At 42.7% G+C, this 18268-nt stretch overlaps 1 non-coding gene and 11 pseudogenes across 1 annotated transcript; all 12 read right to left on the bottom strand.

Annotated features, from left to right (window-relative positions):
• Nucleotides 1-1584: 1584 nt before the first annotated feature.
• On the bottom strand, nt 1585-1703 carry LOC137109811 (5S ribosomal RNA; annotated as a pseudogene).
• Nucleotides 1704-1954: 251 nt separating this feature from the next.
• LOC137109796 (5S ribosomal RNA) lies at nt 1955-2073 on the bottom strand (annotated as a pseudogene).
• An 857-nt stretch (nt 2074-2930) lies between these two features.
• Nucleotides 2931-3049, bottom strand: LOC137109648 (5S ribosomal RNA; annotated as a pseudogene).
• An 857-nt stretch (nt 3050-3906) lies between these two features.
• On the bottom strand, nt 3907-4025 carry LOC137109566 (5S ribosomal RNA; annotated as a pseudogene).
• An 867-nt stretch (nt 4026-4892) lies between these two features.
• Nucleotides 4893-5011, bottom strand: LOC137109873 (5S ribosomal RNA; annotated as a pseudogene).
• Nucleotides 5012-5868: 857 nt separating this feature from the next.
• Nucleotides 5869-5987, bottom strand: LOC137109647 (5S ribosomal RNA; annotated as a pseudogene).
• Nucleotides 5988-6854: 867 nt separating this feature from the next.
• LOC137109879 (5S ribosomal RNA) lies at nt 6855-6973 on the bottom strand (annotated as a pseudogene).
• An 857-nt stretch (nt 6974-7830) lies between these two features.
• On the bottom strand, nt 7831-7949 carry LOC137109506 (5S ribosomal RNA). Its single transcript, XR_010912294.1, has one exon. It is a non-coding gene; the product is annotated as a 5S ribosomal RNA (ribosomal RNA).
• A 7198-nt stretch (nt 7950-15147) lies between these two features.
• Nucleotides 15148-15266, bottom strand: LOC137109565 (5S ribosomal RNA; annotated as a pseudogene).
• Nucleotides 15267-16133: 867 nt separating this feature from the next.
• Nucleotides 16134-16252, bottom strand: LOC137109767 (5S ribosomal RNA; annotated as a pseudogene).
• Nucleotides 16253-17108: 856 nt separating this feature from the next.
• LOC137109984 (5S ribosomal RNA) lies at nt 17109-17227 on the bottom strand (annotated as a pseudogene).
• Nucleotides 17228-17478: 251 nt separating this feature from the next.
• On the bottom strand, nt 17479-17597 carry LOC137109932 (5S ribosomal RNA; annotated as a pseudogene).
• Nucleotides 17598-18268: the final 671 nt, after the last annotated feature.

Below are 18268 nucleotides of genomic sequence, written 5' to 3'. Positions count from 1 at the left end.
CTCAGGGCGAACCAAGGCCAACATAATAAACAAAATAAGCCATTTCCCACAGAAAGTGCTAGCTAGCCTGATAGAAATAAACAAACCAAAAGACACTCGCTAACCCTAACTCCCTAATGTGAAAACAAGAGAAAACAATCAAAAGAAAATGGCTGTTCACCCCTAAAGATTTAATACTATTTACAAAATATACAATTTATAAACAAAACCACGGCACAAAACCTAACAATTCAAAAATGCTAAATAAGGTTTGGAAACCAAGAACAGCAAACAGGTGCTGCTGCCAAAAAGAGCCTCGCTAGCTGTTGGGAACCGTACTTTGAAAACTCCAGGAAGTGTAGGATGGACCAATCAGCTTCCTGTACTGCCCCCCAATCCGGCCAATCAGGCAGGGCACCTATAAGAACAACAAAATAAAAACAACACATATGGCCAGGACCGTAACATGGTCTACTAGTAATGAAGCACGATGGTTGACAAACCAATAAAGTAGCAAAACAGTAATGAAAGAACAAAATTTGATGAAAATATAGAACAATTTCTATGAATAAATAGGCAGTAACACCAGCTTGTGCTGCCCGTAAACCCAAGCAAAAAAGCTTACAGCACCTGGTATTCCCACGCGGTCTTCCTACCAAGTAGAAACCAGGCCCGGCTTTATTTGGCTGCCGAGATCGGACGAGATCAGACGAGATCGGGCGCTTAGAGAGCAGTGTGGCCGTAAGCTGCATTTGACATCATCAAAAGCTCTTAAAAACGCTGGAGAAGCAGAATGCATGACACTTGCTAAGAAGAAGATAAATGTGGCAAAGTACAAAGTACTATAACTGTACTGGTCTGTTACGCCCCTGTCTAGGGGGTCAGGGTGCAACATACAAAGATAAATTAGCATGTTCCCTCTCCGATCCCCAAACCAAAATCCAGGATCGAGATGTTCCAACAGAATGATATTTATTTTAAACGAAAGAAAGTGTCAAACAAAACATGACACTACAACTCAGGGCGAACCAAGGACCAACATAATAAACAAATTAAGCCATTTCCCACAGAAAGTGCTAGCTAGCCTGATAGAAATAAACAAACCAAAAGACAGTCGCTAACCCTAACTCCCAAATGTGAAAACAATCCAAAGAAAATGACAGTTCACCCCTACAGATTTAATACTATTTACAAAATATACAATTTATAGACAAAACCACGGCACAAAACCTAACAATTCAAAAATGCTAAATAAGGTTTGGAAACCAAGAACAGCAAACAGGTGCTGCTGCCAGAAAGAGCCTCGCTAGCTGTTGGGAACCGTACTTTTAAAACTCCAGGAAGTGTAGGATGGACCAATCAGCTTCCTGTACTGCCCCCCAATCCGGCCAATCAGGCAGGGCACCTATAAGAACAACAAAAAAAAAACAACACATATGGCCAGGACCGTAACATGGTCTACTAGTAATGAAGCACGATGGTTGACAAACCAATAAATTATCAAAATAGCAATGAAAGAACAAAATTTGATGAAAATATGGAACAATTTCTATGAATAAATAGGCAGTAACACCAGCTTGTGCTGCCCGTAAACCCAAGCAAAAAAGCTTACAGCACCTGGTATTCCCAGGCGGTCTTCCAACCAAGTACTAACTAGGCCCGGCCTTATTTGGCTGCCGAGATCGGACGAGATCGGGCGCTTAGAGAGCGGTGTGGCCGTAAGCTGCATTTGACATCATCAACAGCTCCTAAAAACACTGTAGAAGCAGAATGCATAACACTTGCTAAGAAGAAGATAAATGTGGCAAAGTACTAAAACGGTACTGGTCTAGTAGTAAAGAAGCACGATGGTTGACAAACCAATAAAGTAGCAAAACAGCAATGAAAGAACAAAATTTGATGAAAATATAGAACAATTTCTAGGAATAAATAGGCAGTAACACCAGCTTGTGCTGCCCGTAAACCCAAGCAAAAAAGCTTACAGCACCTGGTATTCCCAGGCGGTCTTCCTACCAAGTACTAACCAGGCCCGGCTCTATTTGGCTGCCGAGATCGGACGAGATTGGGCGCTTAGAGAGCGGTGTGGCCGTAAGCTGCATTTGACATCATCAACAGCTCTTAAAAACACTGGAGAACCAGAATGCATGACACTTGCTAAGAAGAAGACAAATGTGGCAAAGTACAAAGTATTATAACTGTACTGGTCTGTTACGCCCCTGTCCAGGGGGTCAGGGTGCAACATACAAAGATAAATTAGCATGTTCCCTCTCCGATCCCCAAACCAAAATCCAGGATCGAGATGTTCCAACAGAATGATATTTATTTTAAACGAAAGAAAGTGTCAAACAAAACATGACACTACAACTCAGGGCGAACCAAGGCCAACATAATAAACAAAATAAGCCATTTCCCACAGAAAGTGCTAGCTAGCCTGATAGAAATAAACAAACCAAAAGACAGTCGCTAACCCTAACTCCCTAATGTGAAAACAGTCCAAAGAAAATGGCTGTTCACCCCTACAGATTTAATACTATTTACAAAATATACAATTTATAAACAAAACCACGGCACAAAACCTAACAATTCAAAAATGCTAAATAAGGTTTGGAAACCAAGAACAGCAAACAGGTGCTGCTGCCAGAAAGAGCCTCGCTAGCTGTTGGGAACCGTACTTTTAAAACTCCAGGAAGTGTAGGATGGACCAATCAGCTTCCTGTACTGCCCCTCAATCCGGCCAATCAGGCAGGGCACCTATAAGAACAACATATCAAAAACAACACATATGGCCAGGACCGTAACATGGTCTACTAGTAATGAAGCACGATGGTTGACAAACCAATAAAGTAGCAAAACAGTAATGAAAGAACAAAATTTGATGAAAATATAGAACAATTTCTATGAATAAATAGGCAGTAACACCAGCTTGTGCTGCCCGTAAACCCAAGCAAAAAAGCTTACAGCACCTGGTATTCCCACGCGGTCTTCCTACCAAGTACTAACCAGGCCCGGCTCTATTTGGCTGCCGAGATCGGACGAGATCGGGCGCTTAGAGAGCGGTGTGGCCGTAAGCTGCATTTGACATCATCAACAGCTCTTAAAAACGCTGGAGAAGCAGAATGCATGACACTTGCTAAGAAGAAGATAAATGTGGCAAAGTACAAAGTACTATAACTGTACTGGTCTGTTACGCCCCTGTCCAGGGGGTCAGGGTGCAACATACAAAGATAAATTAGCATGTTCCCTCTCCGATCCCCAAACCAAAATCCAGGATCGAGATGTTCCAACAGAATGATATTTATTTTAAACGAAAGAAAGTGTCAAACAAAACATGACACTACAACTCAGGGCGAACCAAGGCCAACATAATAAACAAAATAAGCCATTTCCCACAGAAAGTGCTAGCTAGCCTGATAGAAATAAACAAACCAAAAGACAGTCGCTAACCCTAACTCCCTAATGTGAAAACAGTCCAAAGAAAATGGCTGTTCACCCCTACAGATTTAATACTATTTACAAAATATACAATTTATAAACAAAACCACGGCACAAAACCTAACAATTCAAAAATGCTAAATATGGTTTGGAAACCAAGAACAGCAAACAGGTGCTGCTGCCAGAAAGAGCCTCGCTAGCTGTTGGGAACCGTACTTTTAAAACTCCAGGAAGTGTAGGATGGACCAATCAGCTTCCTGTACTGCCCCTCAATCCGGCCAATCAGGCAGGGCACCTATAAGAACAACATATCAAAAACAACACATATGGCCAGGACCGTAACATGGTCTACTAGTAATGAAGCACGATGGTTGAAAAACCAATAAAGTAGCAAAACAGCAATGAAAGAACAAAATTTGATGAAAATATAGAACAATTTCTATGAATAAATAGGCAGTAACACCAGCTTGTGCTGCCCGTAAACCCAAGCAAAAAAGCTTACAGCACCTGGTATTCCCAGGCGGTCTTCCTACCAAGTACTAACCAGGCCCGGCTCTATTTGGCTGCCGAGATCGGACGAGATCGGGCGCTTAGAGAGCGGTGTGGCCGTAAGCTGCATTTGACATCATCAACAGCTCTTAAAAACGCTGGAGAAGCAGAATGCATGACACTTGCTAAGAAGAAGATAAATGTGGCAAAGTACAAAGTACTATAACTGTACTGGTCTGTTACGCCCCTGTCCAGGGGGTCAGGGTGCAACATACAAAGATAAATTAGCATGTTCCCTCTCCGATCCCCAAACCAAACTCCAGTATCGAGATGTTCCAACAGAATGATATTTATTTTAAACGAAAGAAAGTGTCAAACAAAACATGACACTACAACTCAGGGCAAACCAAGGCCAACATAATAAACAAAATAAGCCATTTCCCACAGAAAGTGCTAGCTAGCCTGATAGAAATAAACAATCCAAAAGACAGTCGCTAACCCTAACTCCCTAATGTGAAAACAAGAGAAAACAATCAAAAGAAAAAGGCTGTTCACCCCTACAGATTTAATACGAATTACAAAATATACAATTTATAAACAAAACCACGGCACAAAACCTAACAATTCAAAAATGCTAAATAAGGTTTGGAAACCAAGAACAGCAAACAGGTGCTGCTGCCAGAAAGAGCCTCGCTAGCTGTTGGGAACCGTACTTTTAAAACTCCAGGAAGTGTAGGATGGACCAATCAGCTTCCTGTACTGCCCCCCAATCCGGCCAATCAGGCAGGGCACCTATAAGAACAACAAATCAAAAACAACACATATGGCCAGGACCCTAACATGGTCTACTAGTAATGAAGCACGATGGTTGAAAAACCAATAAAGTAGCAAAACAGCAATGAAAGAACAAAATTTGATGAAAATATAGAACAATTTCTATGAATAAATAGGCAGTAACACCAGCTTGTGCTGCCCGTAAACCCAAGCAAAAAAGCTTACAACACCTGGTATTCCCAGGCGGTCTTCCTACCAAGTACTAACCAGGCCCGGCTCTATTTGGCTGCCGAGATCCGACGAGATTGGGCGCTTAGAGAGCGGTGTGGCCGTAAGCTGCATTTGACATCATCAACAGCTCTTAAAAACACTGGAGAAGCAGAATGCATGACACTTGCTAAGAAGAAGACAAATGTGGCAAAGTACAAAGTACTATAACTGTACTGGTCTGTTACGCCCCTGTCCAGGGGGTCAGGGTGCAACATACAAAGATAAATTAGCATGTTCCCTCTCCGATCCCCAAACCAAAATCCAGGATCGAGATGTTCCAACAGAATGATATTTATTTTAAACGAAAGAAAGTGTCAAACAAAACATGACACTACAACTCAGGGCGAACCAAGGCCAACATAATAAACAAAATAAGCCATTTCCCACAGAAAGTGCTAGCTAGCCTGATAGAAATAAACAAACCAAAAGACAGTCGCTAACCCTAACTCCCTAATGTGAAAACAGTCCAAAGAAAATGGCTGTTCACCCCTACAGATTTAATACTATTTACAAAATATACAATTTATAAACAAAACCACGGCACAAAACCTAACAATTCAAAAATGCTAAATAAGGTTTGGAAACCAAGAACAGCAAACAGGTGCTGCTGCCAGAAAGAGCCTCGCTAGCTGTTGGGAACCGTACTTTTAAAACTCCAGGAAGTGTAGGATGGACCAATCAGCTTCCTGTACTGCCCCTCAATCCGGCCAATCAGGCAGGGCACCTATAAGAACAACATATCAAAAACAACACATATGGCCAGGACCGTAACATGGTCTACTAGTAATGAAGCACGATGGTTGACAAACCAATAAAGTAGCAAAACAGTAATGAAAGAACAAAATTTGATGAAAATATAGAACAATTTCTATGAATAAATAGGCAGTAACACCAGCTTGTGCTGCCCGTAAACCCAAGCAAAAAAGCTTACAGCACCTGGTATTCCCACGCGGTCTTCCTACCAAGTACTAACCAGGCCCGGCTCTATTTGGCTGCCGAGATCGGACGAGATCGGGCGCTTAGAGAGCGGTGTGGCCGTAAGCTGCATTTGACATCATCAACAGCTCTTAAAAACGTTGGAGAAGCAGAATGCATGAAACTTGCTAAGACGAAGATAAATGTGGCAAAGTACAAAGTACTATAACTGTACTGGTCTGTTACGCCCCTGTCCAGGGGGTCAGGGTGCAACATACAAAGATAAATTAGCATGTTCCCTCTCCGATCCCCAAACCAAAATCCAGGATCGAGATGTTCCAACAGAATGATATTTATTTTAAACGAAAGAAAGTGTCAAACAAAACATGACACTACAACTCAGGGCGAACCAAGGCCAACATAATAAACAAAATAAGCCATTTCCCACAGAAAGTGCTAGCTAGCCTGATAGAAATAAACAAACCAAAAGACAGTCGCTAACCCTAACTCCCTAATGTGAAAACAAGAGAAAACAATCAAAAGAAAATGGCTGTTCACCCCTACAGATTTAATACGAATTACAAAATATACAATTTATAAACAAAACCACGGCACAAAACCTAACAATTCAAAAATGCTAAATAAGGTTTGGAAACCAAGAACACCAAACAGGTGCTGCTGCCAGAAAGAGCCTCGCTAGCTGTTGGAAACCGTACTTTTAAAACTCCAGGAAGTGTAGGATGGACCAATCAGCTTCCTGTACTGCCCCTCAATCCGGCCAATCAGGCAGGGCACCTATAAGAACGAGAAAATAAAAACAACACATATGGCCAGGACCGTAACATGGTCTAATAGTAATGAAGCACGATGGTTGAAAAACCAATAAAGTAGCAAAACAGCAATGAAAGAACAAAATTTGATGAAAATATAGAACAATTTCTATGAATAAATAGGCAGTAACACCAGCTTGTGCTGCCCGTAAACCCAAGCAAAAAAGCTTACAGCACCTGGTATTCCCAGGCGGTCTTCCTACCAAGTACTAACCAGGCCCGGCTCTATTTGGCTGCAGAGATCGGACGAGATTGGGCGCTTAGAGAGCGGTGTGGCCGTAAGCTGCATTTGACATCATCAACAGCTCTTAAAAACACTGGAGAAGCAGAATGCATGACACTTGCTAAGAAGAAGACAAATGTGGCAAAGTACAAAGTACTATAACTGTAATGGTCTGTTACGCCCCTGTCCAGGGGGTCAGGGTGCAACATACAAAGATAAATTAGCATGTTCCCTCTCCGATCCCCAAACCAAAATCCAGGATCGAGATGTTCCAACAGAATGATATTTATTTTAAACGAAAGAAAGTGTCAAACAAAACATGACACTACAACTCAGGGCGAACCAAGGCCAACATAATAAACAAAATAAGCCATTTCCCACAGAAAGTGCTAGCTAGCCTGATAGAAATAAACAAACCAAAAGACAGTCGCTAACCCTAACTCCCTAATGTGAAAACAGTCCAAAGAAAATGGCTGTTCACCCCTACAGATTTAATACTATTTACAAAATATACAATTTATAAACAAAACCACGGCACAAAACCTAACAATTCAAAAATGCTAAATAAGGTTTGGAAACCAAGAACAGCAAACAGGTGCTGCTGCCAGAAAGAGCCTCGCTAGCTGTTGGGAACCGTACTTTTAAAACTCCAGGAAGTGTAGGATGGACCAATCAGCTTCCTGTACTGCCCCTCAATCCGGCCAATCAGGCAGGGCACCTATAAGAACAACATATCAAAAACAACACATATGGCCAGGACCGTAACATGGTCTACTAGTAATGAAGCACGATGGTTGACAAACCAATAAAGTAGCAAAACAGTAATGAAAGAACAAAATTTGATGAAAATATAGAACAATTTCTATGAATAAATAGGCAGTAACACCAGCTTGTGCTGCCCGTAAACCCAAGCAAAAAAGCTTACAGCACCTGGTATTCCCAGGCGGTCTTCCTACCAAGTACTAACCAGGCCCGGCTCTATTTGGCTGCCGAGATCGGACGAGATCGGGCGCTTACAGAGCGGTGTGGCCGTAAGCTGCATTTGACATCATCAACAGCTCTTAAAAACGTTGGAGAAGCAGAATGCATGAAACTTGCTAAGACGAAGATAAATGTGGCAAAGTACAAAGTACTATAAGTGTACTGGTCTGTTACGCCCCTGTCCAGGGGGTCAGGGTGCAACATACAAAGATAAATTAGCATGTTCCCTCTCCGATCCCCAAACCAAAATCCAGGATCGAGATGTTCCAACAGAATGATATTTATTTTAAACGAAAGAAAGTGTCAAACAAAACATGACACTACAACTCAGGGCGAACCAAGGCCAACATAATAAACAAAATAAGCCATTTCCCATAGAAAGTGCTAGCTAGCCTGATAGAAATAAACAAACCAAAAGACAGTCGTTAACCCTAACTCCCTAATGTGAAAACAAGAGAAAACAATCAAAAGAAAATGGCTGTTCACCCCTACAGATTTAATACGAATTACAAAATATACAATTTATAAACAAAACCACGGCACAAAACCTAACAATTCAAAAATGCTAAATAAGGTTTGGAAACCAAGAACAGCAAACAGGTGCTGCTGCCAGAAAGAGCCTCGCTAGCTGTTGGGAACCGTACTTTTAAAACTCCAGGAAGTGTAGGATGGACCAATCAGCTTCCTGTACTGCCCCCCAATCCGGCCAATCAGGCAGGGCACCTATAAGAACAACAAATCAAAAACAACACATATGGCCAGGACCGTAACATGGTCTACTAGTAATGAAGCACGATGGTTGAAAAACCAATAAAGTAGCAAAACAGCAATGAAAGAACAAAATTTGATGAAAATATAGAACAATTTCTATGAATAAATAGGCAGTAACACCAGCTTGTGCTGCCCGTAAACCCAAGCAAAAAAGCTTACAGCACCTGGTATTCCCAGGCGGTCTTCCTACCAAGTACTAACCAGGCCCGGCTCTATTTGGCTGCCGAGATCGGACGAGATCGGGCGCTTATTTTTTTTTTTTATCTTTTTATTATCAAAAATACACTTTACAAAATAAAAATTAACTATATACAGAGAAACATAAAGAAAAAGAGTAAATTCATTCGTCTTTTTAACAGTAAATCAAACAAATTAAAGCAAAGCAAGCCTCTTCCCCTTTTTTCCACATATTTGTATGCACATATATACATGTATACATACATATATATACATACACACATATATATACATATATACATACACCTACATACACACATACATTCTTAAATATATACGCCCATATACTACAAGGTTAAATAAATTCACCCAAAATCGAAGTGCAATCTACCCTCCCCATCCAGCTCACATAAATCATTCCTTGCCCCCCACCTAGCTATAAACTCATCCTCATCCACTGAAAACAGAATTCTCATGTAATGTGTCACCATATTTTGAAAAAAACCCACCCTGTTTGTCCTTTTCCCCCCATACAAAGCATAATTTCTACCAACATACAACACATGACGTGCTACACTCAATAAAAAATTGATTAAACCAACATTACATCTTTTATCACCTTTTTGTTTCCCAAAGCACCACACCCAGTCCCATGCTTCCCCTTCTAACTTAGGCAGTTTACACTTATTGATTAACAACGTTTTAACCCAGTCCCTGAAATCCCGTGTGACTGTACAGTATAGCATAAAGTGGTTAAAATCTTCATCTTCCACCCTACAGACCGGACAGGTTCTCGCATACGTGCTTTTACTTATCTGGTGAAGGACGACAGAAACCAGCACCCTTCTGTGACGCAGCAGGAAGTTTGAGTTTGCTATTGCAGGGGGAAGCCACTTACTGTGTATATTTGACCAAATTTCAGAGACGGGACGGGTAAGAAAGAGATGAGACCATGCAGTGTTTGCTGTAGGTTCTTGGAATATTTTGTTAATTAAAACCCTATACCAAAATTTTGATTGTAAATCTTGCAGTTTTCTGTTTTTGACGTCACAGGTCAGAGCAAAATCCAGCTCGTCGTCCTCCACCCGATCCTCATCCACTTCCGACAACCACTCTTTCCACTCTTGCGGCATTCGCTCTAATAAATCATCACAAAATCGAACAACTCTAGCCTTTTTTATATTAAACCCTTTCATCCTAATTTTACTAAATACCGCAAGAGGGCTAGGAGCCCCTGTCTGGTCTAAAACATCTTTAATCTGATGTAGCGCCTCAGTCAAGATGCCCCGACCGGCCTTACATCCCTCTCGGCCGCTGAGGCAGGGGTTCCCAAAGATGGGCTGGTTTAACACACTTTGTTTTGATGTAATTACACACTCCAACTGGGGCAGGATTTCCACCCATGCCTCAGCCGCCTCCTGGAAGAGTGGACATGTTCCCACAATAGGCCGGCCGAGTGTGACGCTACATAGATTGTAAAAGCCGCACATACCTCTTTTCAGTACATCATCATACAAATAATCCTCCCATATGTTTTTAGTTTTCTGGCTCAGCATTTTCTTAAACAGTTTTATTCTTAATGACTTCAATTTTGCTTTTAAATTACACAGTTTGAGTCCCCCCTTTTTGTACGGCCCGACCAGTGTCTTATGTGCAATTTTCATTGCTCTCCCCTTCCATAGAAAATCCTCAATAGCGCTGCTCAGGCGTACCAGTACATCACTCGGCAGGTGACAAACCTGCATGGTGTAGACAAGTCTCGGCACAATTACTGCATTTATTACAGTGATTTTCCCTTTTAAACCTAATCCCCTCATTCTCCACAGTGCGAGCCTTGATCTACACCCCGCAACCTGCTCTTCCCAGGATCTACGACTGCTGTCTTCTGGTTGTGAGCCCAAATATACACCAAGTACTTTAACCTCAGGCCCGCCCCTTTTAAAATGCTGGCCTTCCTCCCCAAGAACAGTACCAGGCCCCAGGATCAAACTCGATTTGTCCTTATTTACCCGTGCTCCCGCAGCTTGCTCATATGCATCTAGATGTTGCAAAACCCTTCGCAAACTATCCCCATCCCTGACCATGATGTTAATATCATCTGCATATTGTGCTATTTTGAAATCAGTTCCTCTGGGCGACGTGATCCCAATTATTTGAGAGTCAGATATAATTGACTGTGCTAGAGGTTCTGCCACTATTGCATAGAGCATAGCTGATAGGGGGCACCCCTGTCTCACTGATCTTTCTAAGGGGACGGGATCTGTCACGAAGCCATTGCACTTCACGACACTAGTAGCTCGGCTGTACAGTAACTTCATCCACCCTCGAAAAGTTGGGCCGAACCCAAAAACCCCCAGACACTCGAAGAGAAAATCGTGACTCACTCTGTCAAATGCCTTCTCTAGATCTACATTAAGGTATATACCTCCTGTAGCCATTAAATTCTCCAATGAGAATTTTGTTGACAAAATGCAGTCAGCGATATCCCTCCCCGGAATGCTGTAAGTCTGGGTAGGCCCAACTATCGAGCCAATCACTCCCTTAAGCCTGAACCCTAGCACCTTAGCGAGGATCTTATAGTCAGTATTGAGCAGACTAATTGGCCTATAATTTGCCAGGTCATCTCTGGCGCCTTTGTTTTTATAAACTAGAGTGATCACACCCCTTAAAAAAGACTCCGCGCACCTGTTCTCCTCCTGCATGGCAGAGTATAGCCTGCAGAGGACGGGGGCCAGTATGTTGCTGAAATGTTGGTAAAACTCAGCTGAGAGACCATCCACACCCGGGCTTTTAGATGTATTAAGGCTTCCAATCGCTGCTCTCACTTCTTCAATCTGAATGTCACCATCACACAGAGCCGCATCCTCGTGACTGAGGGAGCAGCCAATTTTTCCTAATACTGTGCCCATTTGTGCTTTTTTAATATGTTGTTTGCTAAACAAATTAGCGTAGTAGTCTTGTATTGCTTGTAAAATATCCACTATATCAGTATGTGTGTTTCCATCAAGGTCTTTTATTTCTGGTATGTATGTTTTTGCCTGTTTCCTTTTTTCCAAACCTAGAAAAAAAGCAGTACAGCGCTCCCCTTTCAACATGTGTTGTGCTTTACTGCGGATCATTGCGCCTCTGCATTTTCTCTCATCTAACCGTCTCAGCTGCTCCCTCAATCCAAGATAGACATCCAAGGGACGGTCACACTCAGCCTCAATAAGCTCAAGCTCCTCTTTTAGATGATGTCTCAGCTCAGCCTCCTCTGTCTTTTCCCTCAGCCTCTTCTCTCTGCTCAGAGCGATACAACGCTTTTTAATTTTAAATTTGGTGCGCTCCCACCACTCAATGATATCCACGACATAATCACTCTCATCACATAGAGCAGAGAGAAAAGACTTCATTTTATCTTTAAAAACTTGATCTTCAAGGAGGGAAGTGTTAAAACACCACAGGCCCCCATTCCTTTGCATACCACCCTCCCCTAGAGTCACCTTTAAACAGGCATGATCACTCCAGGAACAAAAACAATATTTACACTCATTTAATTCTTGCACCAAACTCGACGCCAACAAACACAGGTCAATCCTGGATTGCTTTAGCCTGCCCAATACCACTTGCCTGCGCGAATACGCCCGGGTGCCGGGGTTCAGCACTCTCCACGCATCTATCAAATCACACTCATCCATCCATACAAAAACAGCCGATCTACTAATGTCTTGTTTAAATTTATTATTAACTCCTACGTCCGCCTTAGTCAGAGCAACATTCCAATCTCCTATCACTACCGAGCGATCATCTGTCCACCTTTTGCAGCGCTCAAAGAAACCTCTCCTTTCAGGTTCACTGTTCGGACCGTACAAATTCAGAATTCTATATTTTTTATTATAATGTATTATATCAATAACAATTAGTCTACCCTGTCCAACCTTTAAAAATCTCCACAATACTCTCACACACACCCGGCTTTACAAAAATTGCCACTCCAGCAGTTTTGTTTGAGGAGAGGGAGTAAAAGAGCTCCCCTCTCCAAAAAGATTTTATAGTGTCTATTTTGTCCATGGACCACCTACATTCCTGGACACACAAGATGTCGCATGCCATTTCTCCACAGAGTTGCTCTATTTTCCCAATATTTGTTAACCCGTTTAAATTTTGCGATTGAAGCAGCATTATCAAGTAAACACCGATTAAAAAGGTCATTTCCTAAGCTGTTTTTTCCCTTTGCCTCTATTCCCTCCCTCACTCCTCCCTGATTTCTCTTGCTGTGGACGTTTTCTAACCTGCTTTATCTGCTGAACATCCATCTCCGAATCTGACTCTATACTGTCAGCCTGGGGAGCCAGCAGGGCAGCATCCGAGTCTTCCTCTCTAGGGGCGGGTGGTATTCCATTATGAGAGGGGACCTTCTGTGAAGCGAGCCAAGATGGGCTCAGCCAACCCCCTTCAGGGTGACCCGCCCTATCCCCGCTCCACTCTGCCAGCACTTGATCCATACTAGATCCCAACACATCCTCTCTTTCACTCCCATGTTCCTCCCGCACAGGCAGGTCACCGCCCTGCGTCTCCAACACCACCTCATCCTCCTGTTCACTCTCGCTGCCCATATTCAGCTCTGGCTCCTCTACAGGTCTAACCTCACTCCTGTCATCCTCGGAGATGGATTCCCTGCTACCCTCCCCATTCCCTTCATCTATATTTTTACATTGACATTCCTCTGTGGAGCTATGACATTCCATACATCTGTGCATCCTGGCATCACACTCACGTGCATAATGTCCCTGTTTATTACATTTAAAACAGGTGAAATCCGGACAGTCCCTCACGATGTGTCCCGGCTGTAAGCACATCCGACAAACTTTCACTTGATTATTGTGAATTACTCTAAAATACTCCGGACCATTAGCTGTCATGAATTTCGCTGAGTAGGGCAGTGACTGCACAGTTTCATTAAACTTTACCTTCATATATCTTGTACCGTCCGCCACTTCAGTCCCGGGCCACATCCTCCTTTTAATAGGCGAGATCGCTCTCACTCCCCACACGTCCAGTTTTTCCATAATTTCCTCGTCCGTTATATACGCCGGCAAATTCAAAAAAGACACCACCAGTTCATCAATTGCTAATGTTTTTACCATTACCACCGCTTTACCAACTTTAAATCCATCCAGTAGCCTTTTCTTTCCAGCTTCACTTTTTACCGTCACCTCATATTTATTCGATCCGGTCTCACGCAGCGCAACTATGCCTCCACACACATCACGTATTGCTCGTAACAGTTCCATCGTTTTCACCTTCTCTTCACCAACCACCTCTGCCAATACAGTCAAATCTTTTTCGTACCTTTTTTCTCTCATTGTCTCCCGTCTTCCGCTCATCTCCGTCTGCATCCTCGCCCGTTCCTCCTGATGTTTTCCATCCACACAAATGCCATCAATCTCCAACCTATTCTGCCGCTGCTCTCCGACCAAATCCACTCCTTTCCCCGTCCTCTTTGCTGAAGTAATCCTCTGCATTGACAAGCCCGGAACTTGCCCGCCATTTCTCTTCTCTCCCTGCTCCACGGCCTGGCGTTTGCTTCCTCCCGCTCCGTACTCTATTTCGGCTGGCATTGCCGTTTCCCCCCGACATCTCATGGTAGGAGCCACAATTTTCACAGCGTCCTCCGTCAATTTACCTCGTCTTTCTCCGCCATTCTCCATTTTACGTAGCTTGGCGAATCGAGTAACACTCGGCAAAAAAACAAAACCAAAATAAAATAAAAAAGAAAAAGGCAAAATGAAAGCGCCCCCGAACGGAGCAAATCCGCCGGGGGGATTAGTAACATAAACAAAATCGAAATCTCTATACTATTTAGTTAAATTACGACAAAAAACACAAGCAAACTGAAAAAGCCCGCCAAAACAGGCTCATGCGCGGGTCCGTCACTGCTCGCTCTAGAGAGAAACCACACCTCTGTCTGCAACCAGGTTTGGGAACCAAAAACAGCAAACAGGTGCTGCTGCCAGAAAGAGCCTCGCTAGCTGTTGGGAACCGTACTTTTAAAACTCCAGGAAGTGTAGGATGGACCAATCAGCTTCCTGTACTGCCCCCCAATCCGGCCAATCAGGCAGGGCACCTATAAGAACAACAAAATAAAAACAACACATATGGCCAGGACCGTAACATGGTCTACTAGTAATGAAGCACGATGGTTGACAAACCAATAAAGTAGCAAAACAGTAATGAAAGAACAAAATTTGATGAAAATATAGAACAATTTCTATGAATAAATAGGCAGTAACACCAGCTTGTGCTGCCCGTAAACCCAAGCAAAAAAGCTTACAGCACCTGGTATTCCCAGGCGGTCTTCCTACCAAGTACTAACCAGGCCCGGCTCTATTTGGCTGCCGAGATCGGACGAGATCGGGCGCTTAGAGAGCGGTGTGGCCGTAAGCTGCATTTGACATCATCAACAGCTCTTAAAAACGCTGGAGAAGCAGAATGCATGAAACGTGCTAAGAAGAAGATAAATGTGGCAAAGTACAAAGTACTATAACTGTACTGGTCTGTTACGCCCCTGTCTAGGGGGTCAGGGTGCAACATACAAAGATAAATTAGCATGTTCCCTCTCCGATCCCCAAACCAAAATCCAAGATCGAGATGTTCCAACAGAATGATATTTATTTTAAACGAAAGAAAGTGTCAAACAAAACATGACACTACAACTCAGGGCGAACCAAGGCCAACATAATAAACAAAATAAGCCATTTCCCACAGAAAGCGCTAGCTAGCCTGATAGAAATAAACAAACCAAAAGACAGTCGCTAACCCTAACTCCCTAATGTGAAAACAAGAGAAAACAATCAAAAGAAAATGGCAGTTCACCCCTACAGATTTAATACTATTTACAAAATATACAATTTATAAACAAAACCACGGCACAAAACCTAACAATTCAAAAATGCTAAATAAGGTTTGGAAACCAAGAACAGCAAACAGGTGCTGATGCCAGAAAGAGCCTCGCTAGCTGTTGGGAACCGTACTTTTAAAACTCCAGGAAGTGTAGGATGGACCAATCAGCTTCCTGTACTTCCCCCAAATCCGGCCAATCAGGCAGGGCACCTATAAGAACAAGAAAATAAAAACAACACATATGGCCAGGACCGTAACATGGTCTACTAGTAATGAAGCACGATGGTTGGCAAACCAATAAAGTAGCAAAACAGCAATGAAAGAACAAAATTTGATGAAAATATAGAACAATTTCTATGAATAAATAGGCAGTAACACCAGCTTGTGCTGCCCGTAAACCCAAGCAAAAAAGCTTACAGCACCTGGTATACCCAGGCGGTCTTCCTACCAAGTACTAACCAGGCCCGGCTCTATTTGGCTGCCGAGATCGGACGAGATCGGGCGCTTAGAGAGCGGTGTGGCCGTAAGCTGCATTTGACATCATCAACAGCTCTTAAAAACGCTGGAGAAGCAGAATGCATGACACTTGCTAAGAAGAAGATAAATGTGGCAAAGTACAAAGTACTATAACTGTACTGGTCTGTTACGCCCCTGTCTAGGGGGTCAGGGTGAAACATACAAAGATAAATTTGCATGTTCCCTCTCCGATCCTCAAACCAAAATCCAGGATTGAGATGTTCCAACAGAATGATATTTATTTTAAACGAAAGAAAGTGTCAAACAAAACATGACACTACAACTCAGGGCGAACCAAGGCCAACATAATAAACAAAATAAGCCATTTCCCACAGAAAGCGCTAGGTAGCCTGATAGAAATAAACAAACCAAAAGACAGTCGCTAACCCTAACTCCCTAATGGGAAAACAGTCCAAAGAAAATGGCAGTTCACCCCTACAGATTTAATACTATTTACAAAATATACAATTTATAAACAAAACCACGGCACAAAACCTAACAATTCAAAAATGCTAAATAAGATTTGGAAACCAAGAACAGCAAACAGGTGCTGATGCCAGAAAGAGCCTCGCTAGCTGTTGGGAACCGTACTTTTAAAACTCCAGGAAGTGTAGGATGGACCAATCAGCTTCCTGTACTGCCCCCCAATCCGGCCAATCAGGCAGGGCACCTATAAGAACAACAAAAAAAAAAAACACATATGGCCAGGACCGTAACATGGTCTACTAGTAATGAAGCACGATGGTTGACAAACCAATAAAGTATCAAAATAGCAATGAAAGAACAAAATTTGATGAAAATATGGAACAATTTCTATGAATAAATAGGCAGTAACACCAGCTTGTGCTGCCCGTAAACCCAAGCAAAAAAGCTTACAGCACCTGGTATTCCCAGGCGGTCTTCGAACCAAGTTCTAACTAGGCCCAGCCTTATTTGGCTGCCGAGATCGGACGAGATCGGGCGCTTAGAGAGCGGTGTGGCCGTAAGCTGCATTTGACATCATCAACAGCTCCTAAAAACGCTGGAGAAGCAGAATGCATGACACTCGCTAAGAAGAAGATAAATGTGGCAAAGTACTAAAACGGTACTGGTCTAGTAGTAAAGAAGCATGATGGTTGACAAACCAATAAAGTAGCAAAACAGCAATGAAATAACAAAATTTGATGAAAATATAGAACAATTTCTATGAATAAATAGGCAGTAACACCAGCTTGTGCTGCCCGTAAACCCAAGCAAAAAAGCTTACAGCACCTGGTATTCCCAGGCTGTCTTCCTACCATGTACTAACCAGGCCCGGCTCTATTTGGCTGCCGAGATCGGACGTGATCGGGCGCTTAGAGAGCGGTGTGGCCGTAAGCTGCATTTGACATCATCAACAGCTCTTAAAAACGCTGGAGAAGCAGAATGCATGACACTTGCTAAGAAGAAGATAAATGTGGCAAAGTACAAAGTACTATAACTGTACTGGTCTGTTACGCCCCTGTCTAGGGGGTCAGGGTGAAACATACAAAGATAAATTTGCATGTTCCCTCTCCGATCCTCAAACCAAAATCCAGGATTGAGATGTTCCAACAGAATGATATTTATTTTAAACGAAAGAAAGTGTCAAACAAAACATGACACTACAACTCAGGGCGAACCAAGGCCAACATAATAAACAAAATAAGCCATTTCCCACAGAAAGCGCTAGGTAGCCTGATAGAAATAGACAAACCAAAAGACAGTCGCTAACCCTAACTCCCTTATGTGAAAACAGTCCAATGAAAATGGCAGTTCACCCCTACAGATTTAATACTATTTACAAAATATACAATTTATAAACAAAACCACGGCACAAAACCTAACAATTCAAAAATGCTAAATAAGGTTTGGAAACCAAGAACAGCAAACAGGTGCTGATGCCAGAAAGAGCCTCGCTAGCTGTTGGGAACCGTACTTTTAAAACTCCAGGAAGTGTAGGATGGACCAATCAGCTTCCTGTACTGCCCCTCAATCCGGCCAATCAGGCAGGGCACCTATAAGAACGAGA

This window comes from Channa argus, unplaced genomic scaffold (assembly GCF_033026475.1).
Source record: "Channa argus isolate prfri unplaced genomic scaffold, Channa argus male v1.0 Contig004, whole genome shotgun sequence".
NCBI lineage: Eukaryota > Metazoa > Chordata > Actinopteri > Anabantiformes > Channidae > Channa > Channa argus.
Note: the sequence above shows the minus strand (reverse complement) of the source record. Positions and strands in the feature narration are given on the sequence as shown.